At 33.7% G+C, this 21,128-nt stretch overlaps 1 long non-coding RNA gene across 1 annotated transcript in view; it reads right to left on the bottom strand.

Annotated features, from left to right (window-relative positions):
• Positions 1 to 1,833: 1,833 nt before the first annotated feature.
• Positions 1,834 to 21,128, bottom strand: part of LOC149513202 (uncharacterized) — a 29,570-nt gene continuing 10,275 nt past the window's right edge. Inside the window, exons 4-5 of the long non-coding RNA XR_016330596.1 lie at positions 3,059 to 3,173; positions 1,834 to 2,438 (exon numbers count right to left, since the gene is read on the bottom strand). This is a non-coding gene — a long non-coding RNA (uncharacterized LOC149513202). The remainder of the gene's footprint in view (positions 2,439 to 3,058; positions 3,174 to 21,128) is intronic.

Consider the following 21,128-nt stretch of genomic DNA (forward strand, 5'->3'; position numbering starts at 1 on the left):
CAGGAAAATAATTAACTTATCTATGGTGGTATGAACATGAAATTGTTGTTCATTTAAAATTGCTCAAGTTTATGGTGTGGTTTTTACTATTTATGTTTATGTTACTGTTGACAATTTCAATGGATTTGTTATTTAAATGTTATTTATGAATGGTTTTAGGTATATGTTTGGATTTGGGAATGCAATTGACAGCAATGGTGTTGTTATGTTTTAACTATTTTGAACTTTTGTTTTCACATGTATTAACTATGGTATTGATTTGTATTGCAATGAATTGGCCACAAAAGGGAAATCAATGAGTGATGATGTAACTTGTGAATGGGTCTTATATTCCTTTATGCTACATTTTTCTTTTACTTGGATGCTAAGGGGTGAATTCGGTGGAAAATTGTGATGCATGGTGTAAGTTATCTAGGAGAGGCATGCTTTAGTCAACATAAACTAATTTTTGTATAAAACTACTTTCCTTTTTCCTATTTATCATGCCTTAGAGTGGGAAGAAAAACCCTGCTCCTTTCAGAAGATATACTTGTTTTTATGTACTTGTAGCTGAAATGGATGAAAAATGAGAATCTGTTTCTTTCAAAAGATGGTCATCATTTCGACCTTGAATTTCCAGGTTTACAGCGAGAATTGATGCAATTACATAAAGTGAATCAATAAGGATCTCTTACTTCCATAAAGTTTTGATGAAAGCCCTTCAACTAGGCTCCCAATTTTTGCCTTTGCACAGGTGAATGAGGAATTGGGAAGTATATTCCCTTTGTTTAATGAATATTCAAAAAGTGGATATGCATTAGAAAGGGTACTTGCATTGGAACTTGAGCTTGCCGGGGCATTACAGACTAAGAAGAAATCAAGCATCCTTTTTCTGAGGTATGCTATGACCTAGAAAAGAACACTAGTCTGCTTTTCTGATTCCTTTTCAAACTTAACTAACAAAACTTTTTGATTAAGTCTCTCACTTCTGAGAAGCTTGTGCTTAAGAGAAGCAATTTGCTTTGGCCTATGGGGCTTGTATAGCTTAGGCCTTGAAGTTCACTTTAAGGAATTTGCTGTGTCTTCCATGTTTAAAGTTCCAAGCCTACTGCATATTAAATCACTAGAGTGTTGCATTCATGTTTGAATTTTACAGATACAAGTGGACATGTTTAACTCGAGCATTTATTTCTCAACCTAGTTTCCAACTAAGATAACTGATTTATATGAAAATAATTGGTTACATATCTCTATCATGATCTACATCCACCCTGTCTGGGTTCGATTTGTTAGGGGATTAGCAGCTGTTATATCTTTGTTGCTGTCTGCAACCGTTGTGAGCTAACTATAAGTTAATTTCTCCCTTCCACCTTGTCTGTATTCATATTCTCATGTGTTTTGCTATTTCTATGCTGAAATTGCTGGCTATAACACACACTAATCACTAAGTTATTACGAATTAACAGAGAGGAAAGATCTCCCTTTCACAATTCTGGTGTGGCATTCTAGTACACATTTGTGTGTACATTGTCTGACTCATTTTTTGTTAAAGGATTATTGCTTTGGGCAAGTTTTATTTGGCCGCAAAGATGATTGAAATGATCTATTTGGTGGCACTTTATCTGGTGTACTAGTAATTTGGGTGCAGCGATCAAACCTATTGCTAGTCCCTAGTTATTTCTTTAATACCATTCACAGGATGAATCTTCATAGACATTTAATTTGCTTGTTCTTTCCCTTTCAAAAAAAAAAAAATGGAAACCATTTGCAGTCGTATAATGTATTCAATGAGGTAAAAGAAAACACTGACTGGAAAGATCTCATAGGCAATATATCTTCTCATAGGTGGGAAACCCGCAAAATTATCAACCGTCTTTCACTACTGTTCAAATCTATTAGTTGTGCTTTCCTATGAACTTCCCTTTTACTGCTTTGATTTCTTTTTTAGCTTCATTGACTCATGATATGCTCGTCAAGTTTGAGCCAAAAATCCAAATTTCATTATGCATTGTTGTTTCAGACTAGGGATATTAGGACATGGGTGTTCTAAACTCTAGCTGAACAAATGAAACATAGAGGAATTTGACATTATATTCTCTTTTGGTTCAGCTCTTTCTTAAAACAGCACAATGAAGAGGAAGCCGTGTTCAAAAGTTTCAAGGATATCAATGAGCTAATGTTAGAGATAAAGGGAAGATATGGAGAAGTAGAGATTGAACTACAAGAAATGCACAAGCGATACTCTCAGCTGAGCCTTCAATTTGCAAAGGTTGAAGCAGAGAGTCAAAAACTCATGATGATTCTCAAGAATTTTTGAGCATCCAGGAAAGCTCAAAACTTGATTTGCTCCTCATCAGCCTCACTTGGGGACCATTCCTGAGCCACAAGAAAAGACTTGGCAGTGGAGGTTCTGTTTGCCATGTCCCAGAAATGACCTCTTCGAAAGGTTAAGTTAATGCCTGCTCCTTCCATGTCATTAAGTTATCAAATTTCTTGTGGATTCAAGGGCTATTGAACTATTACAAGATTCAAGCTTTTCAAGCAAGGCACACAATATCAAAGAGCAAAGCAACTATATTTTATGTGAAGAAATATATATTTCCTGGTCTTTGTCACCGGTTCACTAGTATCATAAGATAATAGATAGATGTTTAACACACCAACCTTTTTCCCCTGGTCCTAGTGAAGTAATTTTTCTTTTGTACAGTGAATTAATATTCCTAAGCATTTTTTTTTAACAAGCAACAATGGGAATGCAAGGTTTTCCAGTAAAGCTAACCACAACATTTTTTTTTAATGTTTCTGCTGCCATAAAAATTGATAATAATCCTAAAACATGTAATGTTGAAGAATTGCAATCGCCAAAAATATAAGAGGAACGCATTGAAAATGAAGCAACTGGCATCGTAGAAGCATCAGCAATCTCATTAGACAGCTATAAGATTGTGCATAAACAACTGCTTTTGTTTGGAAAATCATTCTGTTTTTCCCTATTGGATAAAATGTTAGGAGTTCTAAAGATTGTGGAATTAATTGGAGTTTTAAATGTTATTCGTGATGGAGGAATAAAAGTTCTCACCAGCTTGAGTTCTATATGCTTGCCATTTCTATTATTATTTTCTGATTGTCTGCCAGCAAGCTCTTAAGAATTAGCCCCGAGAACCAAATATTTTTTTCTCTTCCCATAGACTGATCTGCATTTCAAATAGTAATAAGAAAAGAGATAAGTCCTGCTAATTTTGAAAATAACCATTTGAAACAGTGACAGTAGTTCAACAACTAAACCTTGACATTCTGAAGCAAGACTTAAACCCTCCATTATTTTCACTCTTCGCTTCCACCGAATAATAAGAACGGATTAAACCCGATATGAAAAAGTCAAATGAAGTATGAAAAAGACAAAGGAAATAGAAGGTGGCATCCTGTTCAATAATTAGAATTTTTTTCTTATTTTTGAGTTGTATTTTTTTTATAAAAAACCAAAAATAAGTAATAAAAATTATAAGTTATTATTTTTGGTATACTTTTATTGGTTAGTATTTATTATAACCCCTATTGCTACAGATCAGCCCATGGATCTCATACTACTCTCATAAACTGAAAATCCATAACCTCTATTGTTATAAATAAGTATTTTACTTTAAGATATACAAAACATTGATGAAAATAAAATTTAGGTCATATTATTAAAAATAGAATAGTTAAAGACCTAAATTATATGTTAACAAAAAAACAACTTAACAAGGGAAATTAGTAATGTGTTAAGAAAAATTGGTACAAAAAGCATTGGATACACTTCTTGATAATGGAATCCACGGACAACCAATGAGGGATGGTCATAATCATAATAAGGTTTACAAGTCAGTTTTAGATGTAATTGAAGGCAAAGAGAGAAGATTTGGTGAGACTTTGCTAGGCAAACGAGTCGATTATTCATGACGTTCTATCATTCTTGTTGGGCCTTCACTTTCATTGCATCACTACAGATTGCCTCGTGAAATAACAATAGAACTTTTCTAGACATTTGTAATTCATGATCTAATTAGACAACATCTTGCTCCGAACATAGGAGTTGCTAAGAGTAAAATTCGAGAACAGAAAAAAGTGCCAGTTGTATGGGAAATGTTGTAAGAAGTTATGCATGGGCATCTTGTATTACTGAATAAAGCACTTACTCTGCATAGATTAGGTATATAGGCATTCCAACCTATTTTAGTGGAAGGACATGCTATTTTAGTGTAAAATTTTTTCGAATATGCTTTTTTGATGTAGTACATTTTTTTGGAACTGCCATTCAAAAAAAAAAGTTATTTAGTGCTATAGTTGGATGTCAAAGACATCTATTTTTAAAACAAAATGATAGGTGTCTTTATGTCATTATTTATCTATTCCTATAGATTTTCTAGATTACAATTATCTATATACTACTATTCAAATTTCATAAAAAATAAATTGAGATGGAAAAATAACATAAAATGCTTCTATTCTAGAAAAAAATGATATAACCTTTTTTTTTTAAATTCCATACATTATCCAAAAAAAAATTTTTATTTAATTTATTGGTACCTTACTTTTTTATATCTCCATTTGAATCTAAAATATTTAGTAAATTAATAAAAAAATTTTATTAAATTAATAAAAACGAAATGAAAATAATAGTCTTAGAACTAAAGCAAACTAAAACAATAAAGAATATCAAAATACAAATAAAAAAGTTGTATAGTTTTTTCCTAATTATTGTATTCTTTGTTAATTGGAACTGGTAGCTTCTAGTTGCTTGGTTAAAATCATTCCCATAAGCTCAGTCATAAGGAGATCGCTTAAAAACTGAAAACAAAAGCGCATTTTCAAAATTTTGTTAGATCAAAATCTGGTTTCTCTATTTTACTTTTGATTGTATTTGATTTATTTAATCAGCAGAACCAAAATGGGATGTAGAAGTGAAAGTTCTGTTTATATGAAAATTCTTTCAATTACCAACTAGTTATGAAATCATGTTGATAGCCTTTACTCGTGTCCTAGCCCATTTGAGAGCTAGATTTGCCTCAATTGTTTGCCTAATTCAAGCTTGTAATCTGTAACCCATTGGTGGAATAAAATAAAAATATTGTAAGCTTCAAAAACCACCTAATAAGAAAAAAAAAGTTAAAGTAGAAACTTAGGAGACAAACTTAACCTTATTTTAGTCGATTGAGAATGCAAGTTGAAAAGTATAAAATGAGATGCAGGACTTAGACAGTTGGACTTATATCTCACACTTTTTCTACTTAACTTTTGTCACCCACTACTTAGTTGCTATCTTTTAGATTTGAGATAAAAGAAGAATCAAGCAAAACATAATAATAACAATAAAAAGCAAGAAATGAAGAAGGGAATGAGATAAGTGGTTGTTTCAGCTTTGCAATTCGCTTGTATCGATGATGTCATCACCAATCTCTCTACTATTAAGAGCTTTTTTTTTAGCTCTTCCTATTTTTGTTTCATTTCTCATTCTATTGTATTTTTTTGGGTGTTTTTTATTTTATTTGAAATTCTTGATTGAATCTAGATGTTGGATTTACTTTGGAACTCTTGGAATTTATTAAAGTTGTTTCCTTGATTTTAAGAAATATTGCTTTTGTAGGTTGTTTTGGTTATTCTTCTTTTAATCAATTTTGATATTTTTGGACCCTTTAATTTCATATTATATGAGCCTGTAAATTGGTTGCTTGATTTTTATATGAGAACCATAAAAAAAATGATATAGAGACTGATCATGGTTATAAACTATTTTCAAGTTTAATTTGCTTTATTAAACTATCTAGGTTTAAACTTTGTTGGGGGTAGCTAGAGTTATTGCCTCCTTGGTGCCTTTTCCAGCATAGTCACTCATGCTTCACACCAAGTAATAGTGAATGCCTGAATTTACTTATATGTAGAAGGCTATAAGCTCATAGCATGGGTAGAAAAACTGTATTGCAATTTATCTTCATCTCCTTGGTTTGAAGATCAATTTCATTTTGGCATATTTTTTTGATAATTTTTTTTATAAAATAGTTTGAATGTGACATTTCACTTTAGCTCTTTATATTTCTTCTACACATTTGTGATATTTGGTATTCTTAATCTATAAATCTTATTTTAGTCTTAAATAGCCAGATCTATTATGATTCTTAATGCTACATTTTGCTCCTCACTGATCTCATCTTTTCTTAGGATACATGTCTCTTTTGCCTTATTGCTATGGTTAATCCTTTTTATCTGGGAATTTTAAACCCAATTCAAGGAAACAATTGGGTAGATATTGATGCTTATTTTACTAACCAAATTGAAAAATGGAATTCTAGGTCTTGATCTATCTAGTATGGTGTTCACAAATTCTTTAATGCTACAATTACTTGCATATTCTAATCCTATGAAAGATTGTTTCCTTCCACATTTTTAACACACGGTGCATGTGTACATGTCAAAGCAGCTTTTAGTGCACGTATATGAGGTACTCATGGATATGTTAATTAAGATCTCGCTCACATCTTAATGTCATTAAATAGAGAGCTTTGTTAGTATGTTATCTCTCCAATGGCTCTTAATCTCTTAGTGTTTAAATATTTTTTTCCATTTTCCTTTAAGTTTCAAAACCATTTTTTGTTAAATCATACTAATATTTCTAATACAAATCAGCCATTGCATATGAATGTTTGAAGTGCATTAATCTAACTTTCATCTTTGTACAAGTTATACTTATAATTAGACTATTTTCTAGCCCCTTATTTTGCTCAAATAAGTGTTTTTTGGCATTGCCATTTGAAGGTAGTGGAGATAATAATGTTAAGATAGATTGGTATATATCTGAAAAAAAGAATGATTAAAAATGGGTACATTAGTAAAAAGGTGGGATTGGTGCCAATTGATCATAAAAAAAAAAGAGAAAAATAATACATTTAACATGGTTTAGACATGTGAGGCAAAGGCCTACAAGTTCCAATAAGAATATTAACTTAGTGTAGGAAGCCATATTACCATGTTAAATAGAGAGGGAAAGACTAAAGAAGACTTTGGTGTTAAATATAAAAGGGGATCTTTTTGCTAGCTTATTGACAATATTGCTCTAAAGGGAGCATATTGATGCAATATGCTTATTGTAGTTGACCTCTTATAGTGAGGAAAGGTTTATTTTGGTGTGGTTGTCTTTTTTTTTTTTGTAGCAAACTCTACTTTCACTCTCTAATTTATATGATATTTTCTTCACTTCCCAATGCTTTTACCTATCAAGGTATAACTAGCATAATTTGCAAGTTTTTTGTCGAACCTTCTTTTTTGGCTAATACATAAGTAACCTAAAATGACTCTCCTTTATGTAGGTTGGTTAGGGTTGCTCATGGAAATGGAGCAAATATCATTCTTATTTAGGTATGTGCTCTTGAATTTTAAGATATTTAGTGCTCCTAAAGTGTTTAGTTTTTTCTAACAAATGATTTCTTTTTTCTTGATAAAGCATTTCTAGTATACTATGTTAGTAAATGCCTTTTTAATGCTACAACATATATATATTTTTGCATTTTTATGGCCGTTTAACTTCTAGACCATCCTTCAACTTTGACAAATCATCGATCTTGCATGTTAGACTTGAATAATCAAATCATGTTGCTGAAAAAGAAAGAAGGAAAAACTGTTAATTTCTAAGAAAGAATATGCTTAACTTTTTGTCCAAAACATTATAAAGAATCTGTCAAATGAAAAGCCTATGAAACATCAGAACCAAGTATTTGTTCAAACTGGCCTCTCAAGTACTTGTAACCACTTGCATTTGAACCTTTATGTAGTAAAATCCCAACTCGAATCGAGAACATATGCATTATTTCTAGCACTCATTTCTCCTCCTCCCTAACTTTTGACCTCTACCAAAGCCTACCTTCTGTCGATATAATAAGTCACCCACCTTTGTGTAATGCCTGAATCAAGATAGGGTCCAGGTCTATGCGAAGAATACCACAGTTGATTGAATTAGTGTATCCTACTATGCCAAGGGGAAGTTCAACGAGTAAGGTAAGGGTTTTTGTGTTTTGTTGCAAGCAAAGCTTTACTTTGCTACCATTTATGGGACAAATGATGGTGCCAGTGACTAGTGTTACAACACAAGTTGACTAAATATTGAAGTGCTTATTCAAAAACATGGTAGATAATTAGATATCTTGGCAGTTATCTTTCTTGTTTCATTGATCCTAAATGCATACTTTTTAAGGTTCTTGCGCTACCAGGTTTCCCATACCTTATAGTTTCGTTTGGGTTTGTATTATAATTGTATTGAATATAGCAATCCAGATAAGTTAGAATATTATGAAATTTGGTTGAATAAAAAAAAATCTTTTTGAGTAATGATATTTTATATATTTTATATTGTTTTTACTATCAATTATAAATAAAACTCAATCATTAGTAATAATGTTATCATCATTATCATCTTCATCACTATAATCTATAATGAACTTCACCTTATCATCATCATCATAAATAAACTCATTGTTCGATAAGGTTACCTTTATTTTTTTCTTGAATCTCTTTAACTATCTCACTTGGAAATGTTCAATCACATCATCCCTTTGCAATGTATTGATTTCCCTATTATCATCCAAAGCTCTTTTAATATGAATAGAATCATCACACTTTTCTTGTTGATAAATTTCTCCATCATTTACCACGTCATCTATCATTTCATTTGTGTCAACTATGGGATGTTATATAAGTCACAAGTTGGAGCCTTCATCACAATAAGCCAATTAGGATCTCGTGGTTTTTGCATGTAGTAGACTTGCTCTACTTGAGATGCTAGCACAAATGGCTCTGTTTCCTTAAGTGTGAGATTCATATTAACACTTATAAATCTATAATAATTAATCCTATATCTAGTGCCTTTATGTAAAACATCTCACCAATCACATTTGAATACCACCACTCATTTTCCTCCAACATAGGATAATTCATATATGTCAATCAACAAACCATAATATCCTTTGTTCAAAGAATCATTATCTCCTCAAACCATAACTCCACTATTCTGAGTTTTTCTGTTCTTTTCATGATCCTTTGTGTAAAACCTAAAACCATTCACAATATATCCATTGTATCTTCTAGCAACTCACAAAGGAAGTTAAGCCAAATTAAGCAAGTCAGTTTTAATGGATCTTTCAGTATTTAATTTTAACACCTATTACATTGGAAAGATTCCAAAAAATTAGAAATATTATAAAAATTTTCATATACATATATGTAAAATCATAATATATAATTGGGAAAGACATAAGAATTAAGAAAGTTGGCATACACTATTTGTAAAACATTTAGCAAATTCAACATTGTGCCTTTGCATCAAATTTCTAAAAGAAGATTTTTCAAGTGCTCTTTGTGTGCACTACAAAATAATTTTAAAAGTTAATAATAAACTATAGTAAAGAATGTTTAAATGAAACATAGTTTATGAAACATACTCAATAAAAGGTAATACTTCATCATAGTTATTTAAGACATATAAATGGACTTTATCTAACTCTGGAATAGGAAGTTTATGTAGAACAAACTTTCCTAAAACATGACCTATCTTGACAAATATGTCAATACCATCATGCAATAGAGATACATCACAAACCTCATCATTATGCTTAGCTGGTTAAATTTAGTTTCAGTATCTTCAAAATATATTGAACAAAAGTTAAGACATTCATCAGTTAGATAACCTGTAATGATTGAACCTTATGAACATGCCTTGTTACGACAATAACACTTTAATATGTGCAATTACCTAAAAAAAAGTTAAAACAATATTATTATATATTTATCAGTGATGGTAAGAATAACAAGGTATATTGATTGCATTAAAAATTTTAGCTTCTTAATGCTTAATTTTAGTGCAATTTGACAATTATTTTAGCTTATTATTTAGCATTTCTTAGCAAAAATACTCCTAAAATCAAAATTGTCTTATGTGTAGGAAAAAATGGAGAAAATAAGGAATTTTGGTCAATTTAGATACATTTTGGAGGATTTTTGGTGCAAATTGTGAAAATGGCCTAAAACTAGTGTCATTAAGTTAGATTACTTTTGATAGAGTTTTTTTGAACCTTTCTTCCATGAATTTTTTAGCATTATTTCCAGCATGTTTCTAATGATTTTATTGTTAAATTTGCTCATGGAAAACTTGAATTCTTTTGTAGCAAAAAATTGAAAACATATATGCATGCAAGAGGCTTAACAAGGAAAAGATGGTGCATTAGTGGCATGGAATGCAACCTTTATTTGCATGAGAAATGGGCATCACATTTTGGTATTCAAAGGAAAACTTCAAGACGTGATGACATGGCATAGTGGAGAGCTTTCATTGGTCATAACTTGGACGTTTTGGAACTGGAAAAACACATGAGGAAGGCTTGCAATTATTGAAGAAAAAGCCAAATAGCCATGTACCAAGAGCAGAAGCAAGGAGGAAAGAAGTCTCTAGAAGCTCACCTCATTGCAGATATTTTGAAGCGATTTTTTGGGACTCCATTCACCACTTACATGCCTATAAATAGGAGTGGAGCCAACCATTTTAGGGAGACCTTTCTAGCTTAGGATTTTATTTTTCATGTTTTTTAATTTTTGCACTTTCATTTACTACATTTTATTTTCTTTGCAACTAAACAGCCCTTGATCTTCATGTTTTTTCTATTGATTTTGATTGCACTTTTACATTTCCTCAAATATTTTTAAGTCTTCTTTATGAGTTTGGCAATGAAACTTTCAAATTTTATTAATTTCTAGCTCAAATCTACTGATTTTTTATTGATACTCAAATATATTTTTGAATTTGTTAGTTCTAACCTACCCGTGGTTTTTCGATGAAATCTCATCAAGTCTTTCTTGTTTTTGTTCATACTTGTTTTCATAGTTTCCTAATCCAATTAGTTACAACATATTAAAAATTCAACCTCAAACTACCACCATAACATTCCCGATCATGATTGGAAGATTCATTTGGATGCAGGTGGCAGGTGCGGGTCAGATGTGATCAATCAAAGTTTGGCATGAAACTGCTCTATCCTTAGCTAGTTGTTTGCCTTTTTTTCACTCTAAATCCTTAGTTTTACTTGTTTACTTGTTGATTCTTGCTTGATCTAGTTTTTTCTTTACATTTCATTGTTGTTTGAATTACATTTGTAGTTCATGCTCTATTTTCTGCATTTTTTAGTATTGTTTAGTTTGCTAGCTAGTTGAGCTATTTTTCCTTTATTTTGTTGTGAATTTTTTGTTGAAATATGTCATAAACTTGTTGTTTGATCTTGCTTTCATTCAATTTAAGCTCATGTTCATTGAAAATTTTTAAATCTACATTTTCAGTTTGTGAATTATTAAAATTCTGTTTTAGCATAACAGTTGTTTAGTTAATTTCCTTCAAGCGACTTTTATGAAATTTTTTTTTTCTCTTTACTTTCTTATCTTGTTCCTTAGTCAAACTTTAAATTTCCAGTTCATATCAACTTGAATTTGCATCATTTAGAGCTAGAATGGTAGTTTCAAATTCAATTTCTAGATTTCGCTATACTTTCAGTTTTCATGTTCTAGCTTAGATTTTGCAATTTTTTTTATTGCTTGCATTTCAAGTATGTTGTTACTTTAAATCATGTTTAGTTCATTTTATTTCAATTTACCTATTGTTTTGCACTTTATTTTACTCAATTTACATTTTGCAATTTTACACTATTTTATATTTGTGTTACATGCTTTGGTTGATGTTAGTTTTTTTAGTTAGTTTAGTGCCATTTTTTTTTGTTCGATTGAGCCAATAATAGAAGGGTATATGGATAATAGGTACTAACTTTGGAATGTCTTTAACTAATCTTTGTGGGATCGACATCTAGACTTTTATAGTCTTTATTATTACTTGAAAGGTTTATGTGTTTGCAGAGTTTTCCTAATATCATATATCACACTAAAAATTTCTATAAGTTACCTTCCAATCAGATAAATCCATCGATAAGTTACAAGACCAGCAAGCATAGCCTTTTTTAGTAAGTACACTATCAAGTGCACCATAATATCGAAAAATGAAAGTGGGAAAACCATGTCTAGCTTGCACAATATAAAGACTATCTACTTTTGTACATGCATAAGATCATTTCGATCTAGAGTTTAGAGCATAAGTCTTGAAAGAAAGCACTTAATTCAACTAATGGATCACGAACTTCTTTTCATAGCAATCCATATATAGCTAAAGGAAAATGTTGCTCTAAAAATACATACTATCATGACTTTTAATGGATGATATTTTTCTTTCTTTTTCATTCACACAATGAGATATATTGGACAAATAACCATTTGGAGTCTTTAAATTCTCCAACAAACTATATAAAATCAAATTTTCTTCATTAGATAAAGCATAACAAGCAACTGGCATTCAAATGTTTGCTCTATCTAAAATTGGGTGAAGTTCTGGCCTTATACCCATATTTACCAAATCATAACTAGACTTCAAAGAGTCTTTATTTTTTTCCTTTAGATTCATCAATGTTCTGAGAATGTTATCACACACATTCTTTTCAATATGTATTACATCTAAACTATGACATAAGACTAGTGTTTTCTAATATGGTAATAAAAAAAAATGCTTTTCTTCCTCTAATTAAAAACACTATTAGTTGTATCATATTTTTTCTTTGTACGTTTGCCAAAATGCACACTGCTAGAACATTACAAATTGTTATAGCACATCACCTCTATTCAATTGCTTTGGTGTATGTCTCATTTCCTTACTTTTGTCAAATGACTCTTTTCCATTTATGATTTTTTGGTAAAAATTAATGATGGCACATGTAACACACTTTAAGTGAACTTTTTAATGAAAGAGAAGTAATGTCTTTGTTGTAAGAAAGGTATGCAAGATTGCCTTTTATGGACCATCCAGATATATATGTGTATGTAGGAAAATAGTAATCATCTACAAAATGACTACGTGCAATTTAAAATTCTACTTACTATAAGCATCATATGTTTCAACACCTTTGTCCCATAACTCTTTTAGATCTTTAATCAAAGGTTGCAAATAAACATCAATGTCCATGCTAGGAGATTTAGGTCATGAAATTAGAAATGATAGCACAAAGTATGGTTGTTTCATACACATCCAAAGAGGCAAATGTACAAAATTAGTAACACAGGTCAAATGCTATGTTGTGAGGTCATATTTCCAAAAGGTTGGAAACCATCACAAGCTAGCATTAGTAACACAGGCCAAATGCTAACATTCCTAACATCAGCAACAAATGAAATATGTTGATAATCAAAACACTTCCAAGCAAAAGAATCTACAGGATGCCTTAATTTCCCATCATCCACCCATTTTTCTTTATGCCACCTCATGGAAGATGCTGTTTTAGAAGACATATACAATCTTTGTAGCCTTGATTTTAAAGAAAAGTACCGTAAAACTTTATGAGGGATATTTTTACTTGCCAATGATCTTACTTTTGACTTCCATCTAGATGAATGACAAACCAAGCACTCTTCTACATTTTCATTCTCATCCCAATGCAGGATACAATCATTGCAACATATAATCATTTTCACATAATCAAGTCCTAGGTTATCTATTACTTTTTTTGCCTTATAATAGGAAGAAAGAAGAATGTCACCATTGGGACTACTTCCCTAATCATTTTTAGAATGACATTAAAACCAGTATCACTAATGTGGTATAATAACTTAGCGTGGAGAACTTTAACTATAAAGAATAACTTTGAATATCTATTACACCTCGGGTACAAGTCTTCTTGAGCACTATTCAATAGTTGATAAATTTTAGTAGCATGAAAATCAGGCTTTAATACATACCCTCCACATCACATTTCATATCAAAATTGCCACTAAATTCTTCGCCTTCATTTGCCATATGAAATGCATCATGTAACATACCAACTATGTCATCATGTTGAACCTTTTCATTATAGGAATCAATGTCACTTTCCATAAAATCATCTATTATTTCACCATGTAAATGCCAAGTTATGTAAGATTGAAGAATGTTTTACTTGAATAAATCAAATCTAATCTCGAATCTATTCAGGAAAACCACATTTTTACAAGTATTACAAGGGCATCGAATGTCATCTATCATATTTGGTTGATCAAACGCAAATCGTAAGAAATCATCAACTCTTTGCACATACTCAACATTTGTTTGATTATCAATAGTCATCCATTATTTATTCAATGACATATGCAACAAGTTGAAAATTAGAACAATGAACCTAAACATGCAAATATAACACGTTGAAATTAAAGCAGCAAAATAATATTAATTCAAATAATCATAAAATAAATTAATAAATATAGTATTTAATAATATATTTTCATAAATAAATAAAATGAAAATAATAATAGAATAAATTGTTCAACAAACAAATTAAAAATCTAAATAAATTATTAATTAAAAATAAATTATGTAATAAATGAAATATAGTTAATAAATAATGTATTAATTACAAAAAAAATTACTTAATAAGTGAATTACAATTTTAATTTTGTAACCATCTAATAAATACAAAATAAATTGTTTAATAAATAAATTATTCTCTGTGACTATTTTAGATAGGCTTGAATTTGATAGATGCTATTTGAGACCAAAAGGCTAATTTATTAGTTTCATGAGATATCAACTAATTTCATAAGATATATAAAATTACATAATAAAATATAATAATTATAAAACATATATATTTAAATTTATGTAATCTTTTGGGAAATTCCTTTTTTAGTATTTTGCTTTCACTAACTACAATTATTCAAACATGATCCAAACAAATGAATAATTCAATGCAAACATGCAAGTAATATTAAAAAAAAAAAAAGAGTTTTCAAAGGTTGAACTCTAAATGCAAACGAGTTATGAAGAAAAAAAAAACAAGTTGGCTACCTTGGATTAGTGCACACGTGAAAAGGTATTCTGATATAGAGATATGACACCCAGATGTAGTTTTTTTTTCCTTTTATTCTCATTTCTCTCACTTCCTTGTTTTTTCTTTTTTCCTTCATCTCTCTACAAACCTTAATAGCAATCCGTTATCAAATTCAAAAATCCTAAAACCCAACTAAGATCTCCATCAATCCACAGTAAGTCACTAAAAACTATCATCATCGGTGTACCAAATATCCAAAGAAAACACCTTAGATCTAGGTTATAACTTTCAATTTTTTTGCCCCTTATACTATCTTTTCAATCACCAATAGCCAATTAAGTTTCCTCTAAACCTTTTTCCTCTGTTGAATCAGTGTTTTAAAAGTACCTTAATTTTTTGGTCCTTTCTACCTCTAAACTGAACCCTTATATAGGCCTTTATGGCACACGATACGGTGTAACTACACTAAGACAAAGTCTTTCACTTGGCACCACATGTCTCTTCTTTTCTGGTCTACCCACTTCTTTAACCTCTTCACAGCTTTGTGTAGATAGACTCTAGCTCTTACCAAGCTCTAACAAACTTATAGGCTACTGGGTTAGGCCTTGTATAACTTGTGGCAATTAAATTGGGTGTTAGCAACTGCTACCCTATTATAATCTCAAAAGGGCTTTGGTTTATTGCTTCACTCCTCTACAGGTTGTATGAGAACTGGGTGACATCAAGTAGCTTCGACCAGTCTCATTGCATGGAATTCGTATAGTGCTTAAGGTAGACCTCTAATAATCCACTCACTTGCTCCATCTACCCATTGGCCTGCATATGCATATTGGTGAAAAAGCTCAAGTCTAACCCTAATAGCTTGAACAACTCAGTCCAAAACCGTATTATGAATTGCTCATCCTATTCACTAACCATGGTTTACGGTACTCCCCAGTACTTCACCATATTTTTCAAGAACAAACGGACTGCCTCCTCAACTGGGCACTCTTTAGTTGCTAGAATGAAAATCCTATACTTGGAAAACCTATCCACCAATACTATGATGCTCGTAAACCTTTCTACCTTAGGTAAACTGACTATAAAGTCTAGAGTGACGCTCTTCCGTGGTCTCTTTGGCATAGGCAAAGGCTCCAAGAGATAGCCTGGTGGCTTGAGCTCTACCTTGTCTTGATGGCACATGAGACAAGTGTTCACATAGGCCTCAACATCATTTTTCATGTGCGGCCAATAGTAATGATCCTCTGACAAGGTTAAGGTATGGTGCATGTCTAAATGACTAGCCCACTTTGAATCATGGCACTCGTGCATCACTTCCTTGTAGAGCTTTCCATGTTATGGCATAAACAACCTACTACCCTGGTGTGCAATAGACCATCCTAGAGCCAAAAATGTATAGTCTTAATTTGCTTGGCATGGTCGATGAGAGTCTATGCTATAGGATCATAGGGTAGCCTTTTTTTGATATGCAATAGCAAGGACCCCTTTGGTTGGCTAATGGTAGCAAGGTTCACATTCCTACTAAAGGCATTAGCCATTGTGTTCACCTGCCTAGGCCTATAATCCAACTTGCAATTAAATTCCTTAAGAAAGTCTTGCCAGTGGGCTTGCTTGGGGGATAGCTTCTTCTATGTCTGGAAGTAGCTGATTGCCACATTGTCAATTCTGACCACAAACCTTAACCCTAATAGGTAATGCCACCAAGTGTGCAAGCAATGCACCATTGCTACATCTCTTTCTCTTGGACCATGTATTTGTACTTGATCTAATTGATCTTTCGACTCTCAAATGTAATCAGATGGTTCTCCTGTAGTAGCATGCCTCTTATTGCAAAGTCTGATGCATTGTATGTACCTCATACAGTTTGGCATGGTCTAGTAAGGCCAACACTAGCTCCTCAGTCACTGCTTGCTTTAACTTATCAAAAACTTCCTGGCACTCAGTGCTCCACTCCTACACTTTCCCTTTCTTGAGCAAATCAATTAATGGTGTGGTGATGGCTAAGTGGCCATTGATGAAGCACCAATAGTAGTTAACTAGCCCAAGGAATGATCTCAACTTGGTGACCTTAGCTTGTGGTTCCCAATCTAGAATTGCATGGAACTTGCTAGCACCTATGTGTATCTTGCCACATCCCACTATATGGCTTAGAAATAGTACCTCTTGGTGGGTAAATAAACACTTCTCTTTCTTTATGAATAGTTCATTCACCTGTAGCCCCTCAAACACTTGTCTCAAATGGTCTACATGCTCCCCCAATGTTTGGCTATAGATCACAATATCATCAAGATAAACGACAGTAAAATCGATCAAGGAATGGTTGCAATACCTTGTTCATGAGCATGCAAAATGTTGCTGGAGCATTAGTGAGTCCAAATGGCATGACCAAGAACTCTTAAGAGCCGTAACGGGTGACATATGTAGTCTTTGGCTCATTTCCCTCTTCGATCTTGACTTGGTAATACTCTAACCTCAAATTTAGCTTGGTGAACCACCTTGTGCTTCCAAGTTGGTTAAACAAGTCTGTAATGAGGGGGATATGATACTTGTTTTTGACGCTCAACTTGTTTAGTGCCTTGTAATCAACACCCAACCTCAAGGACCCATAATACTTACATTGAAGTAGGACTAGGGCACCATATGAGGCCTCTGATGGCCTAGTATAGCTAGCACAATCAGCTCCCTAAACAGTTTCTTCATCTCTTCCAACTATAGGGCTGACATTCAATAAGGGTAGCTAGCTGGTGGCTTAGCTTCAGGCACTTGCTCGATCTTATGGTCCACCTTTCTCTTTAGTAGAGCCTACTAGGCAACTGTGTGGGCATCACATCGTTAAAGGCTTCCAGCACCTCTAGCACTTCCAAAGGGGTGTCAAACTTTAGCTTACTTGGTTTATCATACTTAAGGGCAGCCAAGAAGTTGTCTTTGTCTCTGCTCACTGCCTTGGCAAATTGAATGGTCGATAACACCTTAGTCCCATCTTAAACCCATGCCTCAATGGTACATGGCATTGGCACCATGCATCCAGAATGCATATGTAGTTGGCAAAAGGTATAAGAAGAGCATTGATTCAAACAAGAAAATTTAAACCAATCACAAACTCATAATCATCCAAGGGTATTACCTCGATGGTCTCTTTGCCCTTCCAATCTTCAAGTTGTAGCTCTAACCCATGTGCCAATTCAATGGCTAGAACCTCCTTAGAGTTTACTGTCTTAATGGTTACAATCTCTTTGTGCACCTTTAGGCTGAGCTTCTAGGCTCTATCACTAGACATGAACAAATGTGAAGCTCTTATGTCCACTAGAGCATTCACTTTCTTGCCCACAACTAATAGATCCACATGCATCAGTCCCTTTTGCTTGTGACTTCCCTTACCTTGGATAGCATTAAGCACAATCGACCCAAGCTTTGCTATTTCCCTCTCTAGTTCTTCATTTGACTCCTTGTCTATGGTAGCCAGCTTGCCATTTTTGAGGCAGTCTCAAACTTTATGTAGTTCTCTATATAGGTAATAAAAGATTGACTTTTAGTCTCTACTAGCCTTCCACTTTCCTGTTGGTGGCTTACCCTGGCCATCCTTGTCCAAACAATCTCAGTCTCCATCTTTGGACTACTAGTCATGATCTTCTCTCTTGAACTATTGTTCCCTAACCTTTTATCCCTTGCCCTTCCCCTTGGGCTTGGAAGACTTGAACTTGTTCTATGGCCTAAACTCCACTAAAGACTTAGTAGTGGTCATGGCCTTGGCCAAATTACGAACTCCTCTCTTTTGCAACTTGTGCTTCACACATGGCTTGGCACCATTCATGAAGGCTAATAGACCTTCAATCTCACTCAAATCTGAAATTTGAAGCATCAATTCAGAGAACTTCTAGACATACTCCCTGACTTTCCTTTACTAAATAAGCCAACGTAACTTTGCCTGTGCCTCATTAGTGGTCTACTTAGGGTAAAACTACAACCTAAATTCTTTGTAGAACTCCTCTCAGGTTCCAATCAAGGCACCATTATGCCTCACATCATTACATCTATGCCTGCACCATAATAAGGCAACATTGTGCCTCACATCATTACACCTGTGGCTCCACCATAACAAGGCAACATTAGTAAGATACATTGAAGTAGTGCTTACCTTAGTAGCACCGTCTTACATTCTCATGGCTTGAAAGTACTAGTCTATCCCTCATAGAAAGTTGTCCACTTCCTTGGCAGCCCTAGTCCCCTTGAACTCTTTAGGCTTGGGGAAGTCCACAAGGGACTTTGGCACTCTAGCGATCATGCCATCCCTAATGGCTATTTTGCAGGCTATTTTGCAAGCAGTGAGCTTCCCCCAGAGCTCTTTGACCTCCTTGCACATGGTTTCCACCAGGGCCTTCAAGTTTTCATTCCATTGGGTGAACTTGTCAATGGTCTCATTCAGAGCTGCTTGCATCTCACCTTTGAACTCCTTCTCCTTGGAGTCCAAATCTTCAAAGTGAGCCTTTACATCATTAAGCTTTTCCTTCACATCGCCCACTATCACCTCCACCTTGGCCAACCACCTATCTAAGGTAGACAAGATGTCCCTCGAACTAGCTTTTTTCCCCCTTTCTATGGCCTTGCTCCTGGGCTTCTGGTTGTTGGCTAGCAACATCACTCTTGGATACCATTTTCATGAACACCTTGACTGTGACCTGAACAAAATAAGTAAAACTTGCTCTAATACAAACTATCATAGGCTTTGATCTTAAGCCTAAATTCGTGTGACCGAATTGACTTTGTATGCCTAAGTTTAGCCTACTCCACAAGCATGTGGGTAATATACCAACAAGAAAGGCAAAATATGCAAGCTATAAAAACACAAGGGCTATTGGAATATGCTCTATATATTACTGAAGTGAGTGAATGATACAACTGAGGGAGGGGTGGCCCTTTATTTATAGCCCCAGCACCGTATCACTACTCTTAAAATCAAGAGATTACATGATTCTTAGAATTAAGGGACTACACATTAAAATATAGATTACATACTAATTCTAAGGATCGCTTCTTGATTCTTAAGGTTAACCAGATCCTCTAACTATGTGTTACTGATCCTAGATGCTTCTAAAGGGTTCTAGATCAGTTCCACTCTCTTGGGTCTGCCTAGGTGTAATGCAAGCATGATGTGGGCCTAGCCCTAGTTGTGTGGGTAGGCCTGAGTGTAGTGTAGGTAGTCTGGGCACTTCTCCCATGCTTATTATGCAAACCCTTACTTTTGTCCCTGGTGCTTGAGCCTAAGCCACTGGTGTTCTGGCCTTAGCTCCTGGTGCAACCACTGAAGGTATGACACGAGCACTTACCTCAACCAGCATCGACATATGTTGGCCCTTGATAAGGGTACTTGCCTTGAGCACCATTAGCATAAGTTGGCCTTTGGTACGAGCACTTACCTCGACCACCATTGGTGTAAGCATGGCTTGATCGGCATTGACAAAATCTGGAATTGATGTGGGCACATGCCTTAATCAACATCAGTAAAAGATGGCCTTTGTTGTGGATAGTTGCCTTGAACACCATCGACACATACTGGCCCTTGGTGTAAGTGTCATGCCTTGGGCGGGTACACCAGGTGCTGAAGCCCAAGCACCAATGACCAAGGCTCAAGCACCAGGGATAATAGCGGGGGTTTGCACAATAAGCATAAGAAAAGTGTCCAAATTGCCTACACATCACTTAAGCCTGCCCGCACAACTAGGGCCAATCTCACATTATGCCTACACTGCACTTAGGTAGGCTCAAGAGAATGGAATAGATCCAAAATCATCTAGAAGCATCCAAGATCAATAGCACACAGCTTGAGGATCTGGTCAATCTTGAGAATCAATAGGGGATCTTTAAAATCAAGATGTAATTTGTATTTTAATGTGTAATCTTTTAGTTCTAGGAATCATGTAATGCCTTAATTTTAAAAGTAGCCATATGGTGTTAGGTTTATAAATAAAGGGCCATCCCTCCCTCATTTGTATTAATCAAACACTTTAGTAATATATAAAGCATATTCCAATATCTTTTGTGTTTTCATAGCTTATGTATTTTACCTTTCTTGCTCAAGTAGTGCCCATACACTAGCATAATAGGTTGAACTTAGGCATACGGAGTCAATTTCTTGATAAGGCCACACAAATTCAAGCTTAAGTTTAGAGCTCGTGACAATTGGTATTAAAGCAAGTTCTGTTCAATTGTGTTTAGGTCACACTCAAGGCGTTTGCAAAAATAAAATCA

This window comes from Durio zibethinus, chromosome 20 (assembly GCF_047325235.1).
Source record: "Durio zibethinus cultivar Kanyao isolate XHJ-2024 chromosome 20, ASM4732523v1, whole genome shotgun sequence".
Lineage (NCBI taxonomy): Eukaryota > Viridiplantae > Streptophyta > Magnoliopsida > Malvales > Malvaceae > Durio > Durio zibethinus.